This window comes from Taudactylus pleione, unplaced genomic scaffold (genome assembly GCF_031769625.1).
Source record: "Taudactylus pleione unplaced genomic scaffold, aTauple2 ptg000016l, whole genome shotgun sequence".
Lineage (NCBI taxonomy): Eukaryota > Metazoa > Chordata > Amphibia > Anura > Myobatrachidae > Taudactylus > Taudactylus pleione.
This window is the reverse complement of record NW_028284418.1, coordinates 29,817,519-29,834,811: the sequence shown is the minus strand read 5'-3', so window position 1 is coordinate 29,834,811 and position 17,293 is coordinate 29,817,519.

Sequence of the window (17,293 nt, the reverse complement as noted above, 5' to 3'; positions counted from 1 at the left end):
TGTTGGTGAAAGGGGCAGTGAAAATAAAAAATTTTAAACTATAATTTATACTTGCAAAAATATAATTACCTGTCCTCAGGCAGCTACAGTAATCCTGGGGCAGTTTATTCAACGTGATTAGCCACACCCTTTTCCTAGCTAGGACCTACCACTAAGTAAAACCTTCTCCTCATATCCCTTCTTTAGTATTTACATGGTAAGCTGCACATGAGGTAACCATTATAATTCATCTAAGGTAGACCTGTCACCTATAGAGAGTGGAAATATCCATTTTGTCAGCTGAACCGATGTGCACTTGGCAGTAACCTCACGAGGCACTGTCCGACTAGTATTAGGCCTGACGACTACTCCCATGAATATTAATTCAATCTGCCACATACCTGCAGACTGTAAGGGCTCCAGTTCAGAATAAGTTCAAGCCCCTTCAGCACTCGCTAAAGGTGTTATGACTTCAGTATTTAGCAAACAGTGGCAAGCTTAGCTTACTGATACTTATAGATGTAACGTTTCCACCATCTAGAGATGGCATTGGTATGGGTATGAAGACCCCAACCCTCCCTTAGTGGTGCCTAACCCCCCCCCCCTTAACCTCACTCCCAAAACCTAACCCCGTTACACTCCCTAACCCTCCCGCCCACAGCTAACACTAAGGGCGCCCCGGACTTGCCTCGTTCAGGCTGGCGTTTTGGTGTCTGGACTAAGATAGGCGTCAGTATTTCGACCCCTATCTTAAGTCCCTTGTCTGGATTTCCTTGTCTGTATTGAGACCGGCATCATCACGGCCGCCGTTCTCATAACTACATCCCAATGGCATTAGTGGTACTGTACACATTGCCAGCATAGACTGCCCCCAAAGACACTCCCACACTGCTGGCTCCTCCACAATGACCAGGAGGAGGAGCTGGAATTTTCTTGTCACCCCTATTGGAGAGTGACACCCAGTCCAATCCGCACATGCATAGTGACACCACTGGTGCAATGTGCAGACTGTCAATGGCAGCGGTAAGCTGATGACAATACAGCATAAGAGCCGTCAAGGAGGTGGACACCATGGGACCTTACCGGACAGGTAAAATACTAGCGGCATATTTGTTAGTATCGCAGTTATACTAAACTAAATGTGCCCCTGGCAAGTAGGATTTCTATTAAATGAGGCCCTAAATCTTCCACCTCCAAGAGACTTCCTAGAGGAAAGCTAGAAAGTGGAGCTATCATGACATGATTGGCCGAGAATGGCATCATTACTCCACCCCCCCCTCCACCCCACCTCCATCCCACCTATTTTACTACAAGTCTATATGACTGTGATATAATAAATGATATGACAGCACAATGGAGAATGGTTATGTACAGGTATAACTTCATGGAGGTCATCTAACAAAATAGTGATAATGTAAAGCTGAGGTTAGCGCAGGCAGCTGACAGAATACTAATAAAAAATGTAGACGTTGGGGCCGGCAGATACACATCAACAACAGTAATGGGCAAAGACTTATTATTTGTTGATGTAGACACCATTTTTTGTGACATAAATAAGTAGTTCTCCTCTCATAAATAGATTCATGAAATAGTATTGAATCCGTAAGATTATTAATGTTCTTCAGGGGTTCAGTATATTTTGTCAACATTCATTATCTAGACACCATAATGTTGACAGCTACAAAATGTCGACATGTTCAGAATTAGAAATGTGCGGTCCTGTTTATCTAAAAACCGAACAACCCGAACTTTGGGGTTCTGAGTCGAATCATGCCCCGGCTCCGATCACTCTTTGATTTTGAGTCCCGTATCTGGTCTGCTGTAAATTTGGCTTGTGGATTGCCTGTAAACATCTCCAAATTACATGATTTAACAATTTTTAAGAAATCCAAAACAAACCGAACCAAAACACTTGAGAGCGGTTTTGCTAATCCAAAAAAATAACATTTGCGGGGTGGTTTTGCCAAAAATAAAGAACGGGGCTCCGCGCACACATCTATGCAGAGGCAGACAACCACAGTGTCAACATGTTCAAAATGTTGACACTGAAATGTCAACAGATGCATCATTTCGACACCTAATTTTCAGATTAAATCTAATCTCTACTCCTAACTCTAAAACCTAACAAAGTTTCTATGATGACATTTTGTCTGTGTTGATATTTCATGTACCAACATTTGTACTGTCAGCATTTTGAGAGCCGACATTTTAACCATGTCGACATTATGCGGTCTATTTACTAAACCTTGGATGGAGATAAAGCGAATGGAGATAATGTACCTGCCAATCGGCTCCTAACTGCCATGTCACAAGCTGAGTTTGAAAAATTACAGTTTAGAGCTGGTTGGCTGGTACTTTATCTCCATCCACTTTATCTCCATCCACTTTATCTCCATCCACGGCTTAGTACATAGGCACCTAAGACACTTGATATTATGGTGTTGGCCTTTTCACTGTCTACATTGTGATTGCGAGCATAATGACTACATACCATTTTTTTGACTTCTTAATCAATACTGTAAATAAGTATCTTGTGCATTCTCATGCTGATTGCCCAGACAGCTTTGAGAGTTTGTGGCCATTTATCAGGAGGTTTTACTCTATATGAAAATCGCTGCACATTGCCGGTAGTTTGAGAATCCCCCTCCAAACCACCGAATAGTCAATCCTGCGTTTTGGAGGTGAATGATATTTTTTTGTCATTTATCCGTGTAATTTTGTCTTAGAATTTGCTGAACAGATAGTCAAAAAATAAAAGTAAGTTGTGTCTCTCTTTTAACATCCTACTACAAATGTACAAATACAGTATAAGCTTTGACTTGGGCAGATTTATTAAAATCTGTGGCAAGAACCGAAATATTAAGAATTCTTACGTGGCAAAAAAAGATTATAGGGTTACTCAGAAGTTTGATCGACTTATCTGTGTCCGATGGTACGTCTTTGTACACAATCGTTAGAAAGACGTCGGTGGGTGTCTTTTTCCATCTTTCACAGACTTAGCATGTCAGATACTCCATTTGGGGCAACTAATGACATTTCCGTACTCTGTCTTGGGCAAAGGAGAACCAACCGTAGTGCAATGGCTTCTGTAGGCACAGGCTAGCCAGCATGTCCCAGTGGGCAAGAAAATGTCTCCTTACTTAGACAAAAACACTATGATGCAATGAAAGCAGGAGGTTTCATGTTTGTTTGGTTGCTGCTATTTTGGGAAGGGATCGTGACTATCTTGATGTACCGCTTTGGGACATGGTGGAAATATGAAGTAGGCCTGCTATGATAAAGGAAAATATAATTTGAAGATGTTTAATCCAAGGTGGCAAATCTACATATTAGTGAGCTGCATACAAACTTTACATTTATATACAATCAGGACTCACTGTACACAACACTGGCTGTGCTTTGGGTTAAATTGGTCACTAATTTGATTGGCTTTGGCCATATTTGTTCCCCTTTTTTTGTCACCAGTGAAATTCCATTCTCGTTGCTCTGAACGTCTTTTCTGAAGTGTTGTCCCTTCACGGCTCAACCAGGGTTAAGTTGCTCTGGGTAATAATCTAACTAATGTCATGTCTCCCGTATTGAAATGAGTTGGCCTGAAGGTTAGCAGTGCTTGGGAAGAGCATGCAGCCACAGTGTGCTCAGTAAACATGAAAAGCTTCCTTCTCCTTGCAGCTGCCTGCCGAGTGAAAGGTTCTACAGCTCACCCAAGAGACAACTGGATTTTATTTGAGCTGAATAGGCGCCCACCAATATAGATGACATTTTCATTGCCGTCTAACAAGGGGAGAAATCCAATTACATTACAAAGGGGACTTACTAATAGACTATATTCTGTGTGTGGGACTGTGTTGTTGAGTTGAAGGCTTTCTAACAAAAATTGGCTGCTGATGGCACATTGCAGAAGTAATCCATCGGATGCACAAAACAGAGAAATACTCGCTCTGTATTGTGGTGGTCTCAGATAAAAGATCAACATCCTAACATTTTGGGGACAAAGGGAGATATAAACTGATTATGTAAAAAGAAAATGCTGAAAGCATCGATTTGGTTTATGACATTTTTGACCCCACCCCCCTTTGCATGTTTGTTGTAAATTATATTTATTATTAACATTTGTATTATTAAATGTGTTCATGTTTTGGCAGAAGATTTTTCTTTTATTATAGTCATACGGTGCCATGTCCATCGTTATTGTTGCAGAGTTGGATGGAAATCTGTGTGTTGCTTACAAAATGCATGCATGGGAATATTGTGTATATGCGCCCGTATACAAAGTTGTATGCATCTTGTGGAGCGCTTGCCCCCTATTTGTATGCCAGGTTTACCAATAGTCCTCTTCAGTACTCACTTGCACCTGGCAAGTGCAAGACCTTGTGTACTTATGCTTATGTTCAGTTCCATCGACATGCCCTCACTACATTTTTTTTCCCAATACAGCCCAGTTACGCCTCTTCAGTCTATGTGTAGATTTGATTGCACATCACTTATATTTGCGCGTGCTCAGGTAGCTCTGCTGGCACTCTGATCCTCATCTTCACTTCTATGCTGTGCACTATGGTACATTTCAGCATATTTTGTTACCCATGTATTTATTTATTGGAGGCCAATAATTTGTGTAGGTTTTTATTTTAATAGGTAATTATGGTTACACACCAATTAGATGGGTCGTTCCAATCTGTGTTTGGCACCGCCTATCATAGTGAGATGCCCAACCTCCTTCAATGTTATAAACCAGATGATACTTGAGCGCTACACCTGTAGGTAATTATGGCATCTGGACATGATGGTCTATGTATGGGTTGAATGTACTGTGGTATTTTGTATACTGTATTAAGGTTAAGCCTTATGTGAGTGTTTAGGCTATATCTTCATGCTAAATTGTACCTCCGGGTGTGCTTAAAACTTCAGGATTATTGGCTCCTCGGTATCTAAAGGAATTATATACAAATGTCTTTAATGGATTCTAGAAAGATATTAGTTGTGTACCAATGGAATCATTATGTATTACCGCCGGACGTCAGCCCGGTGGATGAAATACCTTTGTCGGAAGGCCGGCAGATGAAGATCGCAACAGGGGAGGTAAGTAGGATATCCCTATCCCCCCTAACGCTCCCTTAGGGGTGCCTAACCCTAACCTCCCCCCCCCCCTAGTGCCTAACCCTAACCTCCCCCGAGGGATGCCTAACTGTAACCCTCCCTCCCGGGGGGGTGCCTAACCCTAACCCCCCCGTCCCCTAGCCTAATCCTAACCCCCTGGTGGGGTGCCTAACCCTAAATCCTCCTGGGAGACCCTAACCCCCCCCACGCCGCTGTCTGCTCCCGGCTTACCTACGATCTGTATGCCGGGCGTCGGGATTTCGGCGTGGGGCTAATGATGGGCGTTGGTATTTAGACAACTATCATTAGTCCCATGCCGGGATTTCCCTGTCGGGAAGCTGGCGGTCGGCATTTCGACCACCGGCTTCCTGACTACATACCCTGTATCAATATAGGAAGTGGTTCCAGTCTGTACCTTGTTGTTTAATTTAAAGTATGTATACTTCAATATGAAATCGCAGCTTCTGTGGCGGATGTGTTAGATGTTTGTCTCAGATTGAGCTTTATCAGGAAGTGATTCCAAAGTTGTTATTACCACAGACAAACTGAAACAAGTAAGGATAAGGGCTTACCCAATCTAGATGGTGCAAGTAAATATATACTCCAATTATTACGCATACTGTATCTTCCTTGTAGTGCTCCTTAATGTAAATGTTGATGTTTGCAGGTGAACTCACATACCTAATTGCTTGATTCCAGTGTTGTGTTAATAAAAACAAATTATTTATACCTTCTTGGTCTGTCTGGATAAATGTTATTACTTAATAACACCTTAGAGGCTGCTCTTTAATGCAGCAGTGCAGTAGTCAAATAGTTATGTGGTGTCTGATTGACACTTAAGTGTGTACACACTAGATGATATTTTAAATGAAAAACATTGTTACGACAATTTTGTTTTATCGCCTAGTGTGTACTATACGTAGTGTGTACGTGGGTTGTTGATATCCCCAGTCGTCTATACTTGCAGTACAATCCGGGGATATCGTTAGCGATGCCATGATGACGACTGCAGCATGGCTCCGCTCCCCTGCCCCCGTCGTTCCGGCATTGGCATCGTTTAGTGTGTACCCAGCTTTAGTGCCTGATACTGATGTGGAAGGTATTGCAAGGAATCTGCTGTGCAATATCGTACAACTAAAATGCAAATGCGCAAGAGGCGTCTGTAGGAGATGGACGCATCCTGCATGCATTTGTGACCCGAATGCGGCATCCGAAGACTGTATCGGACACCATGGCGACCATCAGTCACAATGGTCACATGCCTCGGCTACACCCCCATTTTGTAGAACTGTCCTGGTCTCCGCCCCCCAAAAACTGAAGCATGTCATACTGGGGACTGCGAAGATCCCAAAACATCGGATTTGTACATAAACCATCGGATTTGCTTGAAAAATATGAATCGAGCCCTTAGTTAATCCCTGTAAATATGTTTTTTTTTTTTTCAGGGATAAGAGAAGCCTGTTCAGTGTACTTCCAAGTTCTCCATGGACTGGCCCCACCCCCTCTGGCAGCTGCCCATGTCCCTTTAACAGCGGTATTAAATGGACCCCTACCATTGCATTTCCCCAGTAGGGTCTTTATACCCCAGTCTGACACTACCTCTGATGTTTTTTTTTTTTCCACTTAAACTTACATTCGCATTCTGCCCCTGGTGCACTTCAGTACTTCAGTGGGCGCGCTCTACTACATACTTGCTCCGGGAGCCATGCTTTACACACTTTACACCTTTGAACGGTATGACATATTTATTGACAAGGTTTTTGATTTATCCGTATTGATTTTTAAGTTTGATAGTGGGCAGATATACTAGGGGCCCGATCCAGACCCGCTCGCTAGATGCGTTCGCACGCAGCCGTCATCTGCCGAAGTATGCAAATCCCGTGATCGCACGGCAAGCCATTAGCACGCCCATGTCTTGGTGTGTGATCACGGTGTGTATTTAGACGCCCACCAACCTGTCTTAAGACGCCCACTTTCCCTTAGCAATACACATCATCTCCAGGAAGTGTATTCAACAATCGGTAACATCGAGTACCATCGGACCCATACGCAGCACTGGTGGCTGACCATACCTTGCCACAAGCACTGCGAGTGGGTCACTGTGTAAATCAGTCATGTGATGTGTATTATGATGCTGCTTCTTAATTATGCACACCTCTGAAACGGCGTTAAGACGCACAGACACGCCTGCGTTCGCAACACCACACCCCCGTTTCCATCGACCATCTCCTGTCACCACCCACAAATGGCTCGCCCTGTCACTCATTCTAGCAAGGCGTCTATGTACAGGGTGCGAACGCTTCCCGATCGCATGGACTAGTTCGCGCACGTGAACTGAGTCTTATACGCATGCACACATTGCAAACATCGGCAGGCTACGTGTGAACGCAGCCTAGCGAGCGGGTCTGAATCGATCACCTAGGTTCCTTCAGACGGGGCAGTTATGATTATTGAGGTTTTTAATCAAGGTGAGAAGAATATTGTCTGTACATAGAGATTTTATAATCTTAGAACCTGTCCCCGTACTGCTTGCCAGAGGAACATCCAATCCCGGGCACCCAGAGTCGCATTCACCATCTGACAGGAGAAAGACACTGACCAGCGAAACGCCGCAGTCAGTACCTAACTTATCTCACTCCCAATACATCACTCCTCAATACCTGGTTACCCACTCACATTAATATCTACTAACTAGCAACAGCATCGTTCTGCAGTGTGTTCTCACACCCCGACACACCAGAACTCTATTACAATCTTCATTCTTTTTGTTATCAATTCTGTGATATCTTCCTCATCTCATAATTGCTTTTGTTTCATTATGTGGACAGCATTTGTGCCGCAGCATTATCATAGATTAATCATTAATTCTGTGTATATTATTTAATTAATGTACATATTTTAACTGTCCCAATTTGTGAACAAGTAAATTTTTCATTTGCCATTTCTATTGTTATTGACTATTCTTCCTCTGTATCTCATTCATCACACTCAAAACCAAGGAGGTCTTAGAGCGCAATTACTATCTTTGATTTACCTAATCTTAGAACCTGTATGGATTCCAGTTTTATATTAACATTTCTCCAAATTCCATAGGGGCTGGCTGTGTTGTGCTGTGCTGCTGTTGTCCATAGGGGCTGTGTCCACTCCTCCAAATTCCATAGGGGCTGGCTGGGCTGTGTTGTGCAGTCAGTTGTCCATAGGGGCTGTGTCCACTCCAAAGTCCTGTGCAGTGTCCCAGTCCTAAAGGGGTGCTGTAGTGTTGTCCAGGGGGTGCTCTGTCCGTCAGGGGTGCTCCCCCCAAGTGCAAAAAAAAAATATATTTTTTCTGTGTTTGTGAATTGTGTGCGCAGTAGCCACACGTGCATCAGCAAAGTAGTGCCAAGCGTGCGCCTGTGTCATAAGTAAAGGGCCGGCTGGCTTGACCGTTGAAGGGTGCTGTAACCGCCAAAGTGCACTCCAACAAAAATAAAATATTTTCTTCTGTGTTTGTGAATTGTCTGCACTGTACGTGCATCCTCAAAGCAGCAGCGCCAAGCGTGCGTCTGTCTGTTAAAGGGTGGTGTAACCCTCAAAGTGCGCTCCACAAAAAATAAAAAATTTTTGTCTTTGTGAATTGTGTGCACTGTAGCTGCATGTGCATCAACAAAGGAGCAGCGCCAAGCGTGCGCCTGTGTCCCATAAGTAAAGAGCCGGCTGGCTCATTTCTTAAAGGGTGGTGTAACCCACAAAGTGCACTACTCTCCAACAATAATAAAAAAATATTTTCTGTGTTTGTGTGCGCCTTAGCCGCACGTATATATCAATATAACATAAATGGAGGACCAAACTTTCTCCGATAAAAATAAAATGGGGAAAGATCAATAACCACTTCCTCCTAGTGCTGAAACTGCTGCCACTAGTCATGACATAGACGATAACATGCCATCAACGTCGTCTGCCAAGGCCGATGCCCAATGTCATAGTAGAAGCCACATACAATCCCAAATGACAAAGTTCAGGAAAATTACCTTAAAAAAAACATTTAAATCATCTGAGGAGAAACGTAAACTTGCCAATATGCCATTTACGACACGGAGTGGCAAGGAACGGATAAGGTCTTTCCCTATGTTCATGACTAGTGGTTCAGCTTCACATGACGATGGAAGCCCTCATCCCGCTAAATAAATCAAACGAGTTAAGCTGTCAAAAGCACAGCGAAGAACTGTGCGTTCTAAGAAGATATCACAAATCCCCAAGGAGAGTCCAAGTGTGGTGGCGGTTGCGATGCCTGACCTTCCCAGCACTGGACAGGAAGAGGTGGCTCTTTCCACCATTTGCATGCCCTCTGCAAGTGCTAAAAGGAGCACCCACAGTCCACTTGCTGATATGCAAATTGAAGATGTCACAGTTGAAGTACAACAGGATGAAGATACTGGTGTAGCTGGCGCTGAGGAGGAAGTTGGCGAGGAGGATTCTGATGGTGATGTGGTTTGTTTAAATCAGGCTCCGGGGGAGACAGTTGTTGTCCGTGGGATGAAAAAGCCCATCACGGTCATGCCTGGTAACCATGCTGAATTAGAACCTCTATACACTCCTGCCTATACCTTCTAATATCCTGCCTATACCTTCTAATAATGACGCTAATTTGCGTACGCAGTCATACAGTAAATAAAGACTTCAGACCTGGAATCTATGGTTCCAAAGCACAAAGTATTATTCAAGTAAAAGTATAGTCAGTTACACGCTATTGATCCAAACACAATTAGGCGCAAAGGAATTAAACAGACCCAAGTACAGTATACATACGCAGCGCTTCCGGACCAGATGTTAGGCATCAGCAAGAAACCTCTCGTCAATCAGCATTCAGCACGTAGACCAAAACCCAGTGTTGGAGCACACACATTTATACCCCCCAGAAATAGACAACACAATAGAGAAGTTTGTTGTTGATGCCATTGGTTCCCAAGAGGGATGCATCTGTTACAGAGCATTTAACAGGCTGATTAAAATAAACCCAACCCAGCCTCTAACTGGGGGTCTCTGGATTCCCGCCTCATGCAACATCCTAACAGTTGTTCATATAATATACATTTTGTTGCTTGAAGCCTCTGCGGTCCATAATTTGAGAATGCATGATGCAATCTCCACATCGATGATATCGGAATACTGTGGAAAGAGTACGCATCAGTACAAAACCAAACACTGTTTACTTATCATGTATAAAACCTTAGTTACAAAATTATCTTTATTTCACAGCATTTATGCTAAATGAACAAACTTAAATCTTATTCCTTAAAGCTTATGGAACCTTGTATGTGGATACGTAATGTGTGAGTATGCGGGGTTTGATATAACGACGCTAGGTAACTTGGAGCAGATGCGTGCGCATAAAGCTAATAAACAGTATATGAGGAATGGTGAAAGATGCAATCGCATGGTGCTAATAGTAATATCGCCATATGTACTTAATTGTGAGTTTATCTAAAATGGCGCTTGGGCGGCCATTCGCAAAATGGCGTCTTGCGATCTCATTTCCAAGATGGCGTCTTGTGGCCAGTCGCAAGATGGCGTCGCTGCGATCTAATTTTAAACTGATCTTGTCTCAGCCAATAATCCAGCTTCGACACTGGGCAGAAGACCAAACATTCCACCTCTTTGATCTGACACTATTTCTATCCAAATCCGGACAACAACTGTCTTGCCATATGTACCATGTGTAAAGGTGAAATAAGTAGGGGTAGGGACGTTAACCACCTAGGAACATCCTCCCTTATACGTCACCTGCAGCGTGTTCATAAAAAGTTACTGTAAAGTTCAGAAACTTTGGCTTAGACCGCAAGCAGTCCAGGGACACCTAAATCCCTTTGTCCTGTTGTATCCAAGCGCCTGCAAACCACACCGTCAACTCCCTCCTCATCAATTTCCTCCTTAGTCAGGATCGGAAGTAGTCCTGCAGGCCATGTCACTGGCATGACTGACTCTCCTATCCGGGATTCCTCCGGAGGATCCTGCATTGCTACGCCAACTGCTGTCGCTGTTGCTGCTGGGAGTCGTTCATCATCCCAGAGAGGAAGTAGGAACACCACTACTTTTACTAAACAATTCACCCTCCAACAGTCCTTAGCGAGGAGGATGAAGTACGACAGCAGTCATCCTGAAGAAAAACGTATAACTGAGGCCTTGACTGCTATGTTGGTGTTAGACGTGCATCCGGTATCCGCCATTAGTGCAGTGGGGTTAAGACAATTGATGGAGGTAGTGTGTCCTCGGTTCCAAATCCCGTCTAGATTCCACTTCACTAGGCAAGCGATACCGAGACTGTACAGAAACATCAGAAAAAGTGTCCTCAGTGTCCTGAAAAAAGCGGTTGTACGCAATGTCCACTTAACCACGGACATGTGTACAAGTGGAACAGGGCAGACTAAGGACTATATGACTGTGACAGCCCACTGGGTACATGTATCGCCTTACACAGCAACAGCAGCAGCGTCACCAGTATCAGCATCTCAGAAATGCCAGCTCGTTCCAAGGCAGCCTACGCTGTGTATCACCGGTTTCAGTAAGAGGCACACCGCCGACAACCTCTTAGAGAAACTGAGGGAAATCATCGCCCAGTGGCTTACCCCACTTAGACTCTCCTGGGGATTTGTGATATCTGAAAATGTCACCATATTGTGCAGGCATTACATCTGGGCAAATTCCAGCATGTCCCGTTTTGCTCACACAATAAACTTGGTGGTGCAGAATATTCTGAAAAGCGACAGGGGCGTGCAGGAGATGCTTTGGGTGTCCCGAAAAATTTCTGGCCACTTTCGCCATTCAGCGACTGCGTGCCGAAGACTGGAGCGCCAGCAAACACTCTTGAACCTGCCCCGCCATCACCTGAAGCAAGAGGTTGTGACACAGTGGAACTCAACCCTCTATATGCTTCAGAGGATGGAGGAGCAGCAAAAGGCCATTCAAACCTATACATCCACCTATGACATAGGCATAGGAGGGGGTATGCACCTGACTCAAGCGCAGTGGAGAATGATTTCCGTGTTGTGCAAGGTTCTCCAGCCCTTTGAACTGACTTCACGTGTGGCAAGTTCGGACACTGCCAGCTTGAGTCAGGTCATTCCCCTCATCAGGCTTTTGCAGAAGCAGCTGGAGAAAGTGAAGGAGGAGCTAAGACGGAGCGATTCCGCTCGGCATGAGGGACTTGTGGATGAAGCCCTTCATTCGCTTTGCCAGGATTCCAGGGTGGTCAATCTGTTGAAATCAGACCACTACATTTTGGCCACCGTGCTCGATCCTAGGTTTAAAGCCTATGTGGTGTCTCTCTTTCCGGCCGACACAAGCCTGCAGTGGTGCAAAGACCTGCTGGTGAAAACACTGTCAGCTGAAGCGGAACGTGACACGTCAACAGCTCCTTCTTCATTTTCTCCCGCAACTGGGGCTGCCAGGAAAAAACTTAGGTATCCTAAGCAACCCTCTGGTGGTGATGCAGGGCAGGCAGGACCAAGTTTGGACATCTGGTCCGGACTGAAGGACCTGCCAACAATTTCTGACATGTCTACTGTCACTGCATATGATACTGTCACCATTGACAGAATGGTGGAGGATTACATCGGTGACAGCATCCAAGTAGGCATGTCTGTCAGACAGTCCGTACCTGTACTGGCAGGAAAAAGAGGCAATTTGGAGGCCCCTGTACAAACTGGCTCTATTTTACCTGAGTTGCCCCCCCTCCAGTGTGTACTCCGAAAGAGTGTTTAGTGCAGCTGGGAACCTTGTCAGCGAAAGGTGTAGGAGGTTGCTTCCACAAAATGTGGAGAAGATGATGTTCATAAAAATGAATTATCAACTCTTCCAGGGAGACCAGCCTCCAGAAAGTACAGAGGGACCTGTGGTGGTGGATTCCAGCGGGGACAAATTAATACTCTGTGAGGATGAGGATGTACACAACACTGAAGAGGATGAGGAATCGGTGGATTAGGAGGATGAGGACGACATCTTGCCTCTGTAGAGACAGTTTGTGCAGGGACAGATTAATTGCCAGCTTGTTTTGTAGGGGCCCAAACGAACCAATCATTTCAGCCACAGTAGTGTGGCAGAACCTGGCGCTGAAATGATTAGTTTGTTAAAGTGTGCATGTCCTGTTTATACAACATACCCAAGGACAATTCCATCTTGCACCTCTTTTTTTTCTTTGCAGTATGTACTGTTTGGGGCCTAGTTTTTCAAACTGCCATCCTGTCTGCCACTGCAGTGTCACTCCTAGATGGGCCACATGTTTGTGCCGCCCACTTGTATCGCTTAGCATAGTCATCCAGCTACCTCGGTGCAACCTTTTGGACATAAAAACACTATTGTGAGGTGTTCAGAATAGACTGGAAATAAGTGGAAATTAAGGTTATTGAGGCTAATAATAGCATAGGAGCAGAAAAACCCACAAATTCTGTGATTTTAGCTGTTTTTATGCTTTTTTAAAAAAAAATACAGATCCAAAACCCAGAACCCAAAACACGGAAGGGTGGTTTTGGCAAAACCAATCCAGATCCAAAACCAAAACATGAAAAGTGGCCGGTGCACACCCCTAGTTAATAGACACTCTAAACTGTCTTTAATGCTGTAAGTATTGAAATTACTGATGCAATAGAACAATAGCTTGCACTCTGCAAAATAGCAAATGTTATTTCAATGGGAAATAGCTAATATGTTGTAAAAGTGTTGGAACATTTGCATATATACCTTTTGAATGGTATTAAAAGATTCTTTATGCAAAATAAGTTGTTTTACGTTTAAAGGGCTTGTGCATCCTATGTCCCCTCTGAGCTGTGCTCACTGCTTGGTGACTGTAGCATAATCAGTACTTCATATATACAAGGCCACTGAATGCTTTAAAGCCGGGGTGGCCAAAACATCGATTGCAGTGGACGTCCGGGAGCAACCAGCAGCAGCCAATAAGAGCCAGGCAGATTCTTATTGGCTGCTGCACCGAAGCTGAAGCCACAGCTGACATGTCAGGTGTATCACCAGCAGCCAATAAGAATCACCCTGATTCTTATTGGCTGCTGGCGGTACACCTGACTGCAGATGTTACATGTCAGTGGTTACTGCTGGATGAAGCGTGATGCATCGGTCAGTGGTTACTACTGGATGAAGCGTCGGTGGTCACGTCAGTGATCATGTGCATCAGCACCGGCCACTATGACTACTTGAGAGATTTAAACACGTTAGCTGAATGAAGCACCCTTGTAACACCACACTTAAGGTACACTGTGCCCACTACTCTATGCTGGAGCCTGATATTTCAAGGCAATTTATAATTCTGTGTCTACTGCATTATACATAAATAATGAGGAAATTAAAATGTAAATTCTGTTACTAGGAATAGATCAGTATTCTGTGTAATGTATTTTTTTTCATGTGAGGGACAATGTTTTGTTTTTTCCTGTGGGAGGACATGGTGTTTGGGGTTTTTGTTGAAAGGGCCAATGGGTGTGTAGTATTTATCCCGTGGGAGCCAATGAGTGATTTCAGCAGGACACTCCCCATGCTCCTTGCTGTGAGGTCACACCCCCTTTTTTGCATGTCATGTCCCCTTTTTCAGGAGTGCGCCTATGGCGAGAGCAAATATAGATATTTTGTAGATGACAGAAAATGTTTAGCTTTAAAAGTAGATCACCGAGTCCAAATGTCTGGCCACCCCTGCTTTAAAGAATGAACAGACAGTACACACGAGCCTTCAGAGAATGTATGTGGATAGGCCATGATTGGAGAATATCCTTGTGTCTTGCATCCTCCTGCGCTCACTATCACGAGAACTAGCTACTGTTGCCAGTCAGGAGGTGTCACTATGTCGACCTCACTGTGCCAGTAGCCCAACACAGGTGAATGGCATTTTACCACTACGGGCGATATAACACTAAACATGCACCCCAGCATGTTTAAAGTTATAACACCCACACGGGTGACTGGTGACGTTGTCAGTGTCAACCTCCTGTACCTAACCACTATTATAAAAATTTTGGAAAAAACGTTTTTAAATTTTCATCAACATGACATTATTTTGCTTGATATTAATATAATTTTACTATTTTAATAAGTTGCATACAGTATATTTAGTTATAGTAAACTACACGTATTGCTAACATCATGACTATGCCACTGGCGCCCTCATGTGGCAGCAGGGGAGTAATGCTCAATAGTAAAAAATAAAATAATAATATGGCGTTTCTCAAAAAAGATACTGCTTAGTACGGCCCTATTTATGGCTTAAATATTGCAAGTGATTGTGAAGTCCTTTAACATTTTAAGGAGACCTGATGGGAGGAGAAGGGCAGTTGCACTCACCACCTTTTTAGAGTAGGGCTAATAAGTTCTGGGAAAGACACTAGCCCTACACTGACCAGCCTGAGGGGAGATGTATCAAACCTCGGAGAGAGAGAAAGTGCCAACCAATCAGCTTCTAGCTGTCATTTTTCGAACACAGCCTGTAAATTAGAATTTAGAAGCGTATTGTTTGAGATGTTTACCTCTCTCCAAGGTTTGATACATCTTCCCCGGTGTCTAGTGTTCCTTATAGCAAGGGGAACCCAAAGTTTGTGGCCTCCCTGTTGTAATGGAAACCTGGTTTACTAGCACTGTGGCTTGTTGAGGGGGCTAACATATGCTAATGCAGCAGGAGGCACCTGGTGTAAATAGACGCCTCCTGCATGCTTGTGTGATCTGCAGCCGTGCCCAAGGATACAACCATTAAATCACAAGACCATCGGCCATCTAAGTAACCTTCAGAAAATGGGAGTGTGCCGGGAACGCAAGCCGCCCTCTCCCCCACCCCCAAACAGCCACAGCCTGCCAATCAGGCTTCGGCTTTAGGGAACTGCGAGAGATCTAGCAGTAGAAGACCATCGCATGCGCAGCACAGATCCTGCACATGCGCCTATCTCCTAACATTGGAGTAGTATGCAAACCATTGGGTTTACTACTCTGAATCAGGCCCATAGTGTACCCTTCATCCCACTATAACTTCACTCTGCAGGATAAAACCTTGCTCAGCACTGCTCAGCAAAATTAAGAGCACATTGACGTATTTTTTAAACTTTAGTGGAAACGCATTCACTCAGCCCACTCATGCTCGGTATAGAGGTCGACATTTCAGTCCAAGAAGGACCTTTCTCAAGACCAGTGAACGTAGCAGAATAGCAAATCCACATTTCACCATCTTACCTGAGATTCCTTAAATAGCCCTGAGCACGCTGGTTTCCCTGCAACTCAACCAGCTACTGGAACTTCCTTGCATTTCATCAGACTGCGGACTGGAAGTGAACTGCATTCCATCACTTATTAGAGGGAAATCACTCCCACAATTGCTGCGACTAGTAGGCGGCTAAAGAGGTTGGAGATCCGGCACCACCCAATACAGGAAATGCAATGTGTTCCAACACACAGGAGATCCCTGCATCCCACCAACTCGAAGGGGATGTGCAAGCCCTCTGTTAGCAAATAAGGGGAAAATAAGAGCCTTAGGGCGGCCGCTTTTTTGTTTTTTCCCAGCCTCCTGGCCACTCGCTAAGCTGTGGGTGACCACCCACAGCTTTTGTGAGTGGTCAGGTGAAGGTCGCGATGGTCATGACCATTGAGACCATCGGGCTTGCGACGAGACCCTTGTGGTAAGGTCTCGTTCCCGCAAGCCCCAGTGAGCTTCCTACTCCAATAGAGCAGGAAGCTCACTACTGCCGAGTAATGTCAATAGGGCCGCCCACAAACGTCAGGTGTTCCTTCAGGAATGCCTCCATTTGACCAGTCACCCCCCTCCCCGCCTACAAAATGGGGCGAGCTGTCGACAGCCACCCTGTTTGTAGTGAGCCCCGGAGTGAGTGAATTTCTCACTCGCTCCGGGGCTCACGCCGCACGTGCGCAGTGCCCCACCATCGACCCGCTTGCAAGCGGGTCTGAATCAGGTCCTTAGTGCATAGAGAACTTATAATAAACACCCCACAACAAACAAAACTCCAGACTATTTTAAAAAGGGGACAATTGTGATCCATGTAAGGCAAACAGGAAACATGATCAAATCATCTCAATAATCTTAAAGGGTGCAGCACCCTCTAGTGGATGCTGGTCAGAACCCACTATTCAGATTAATATGTACAGCTCTCCTTATAAATGCCAAGAAATCTCAGTATATAATAAAACACTAAAATAATCACAGAGCAAAGTTACTTTAAGGAACCCCAAGTAAGTCTTACAA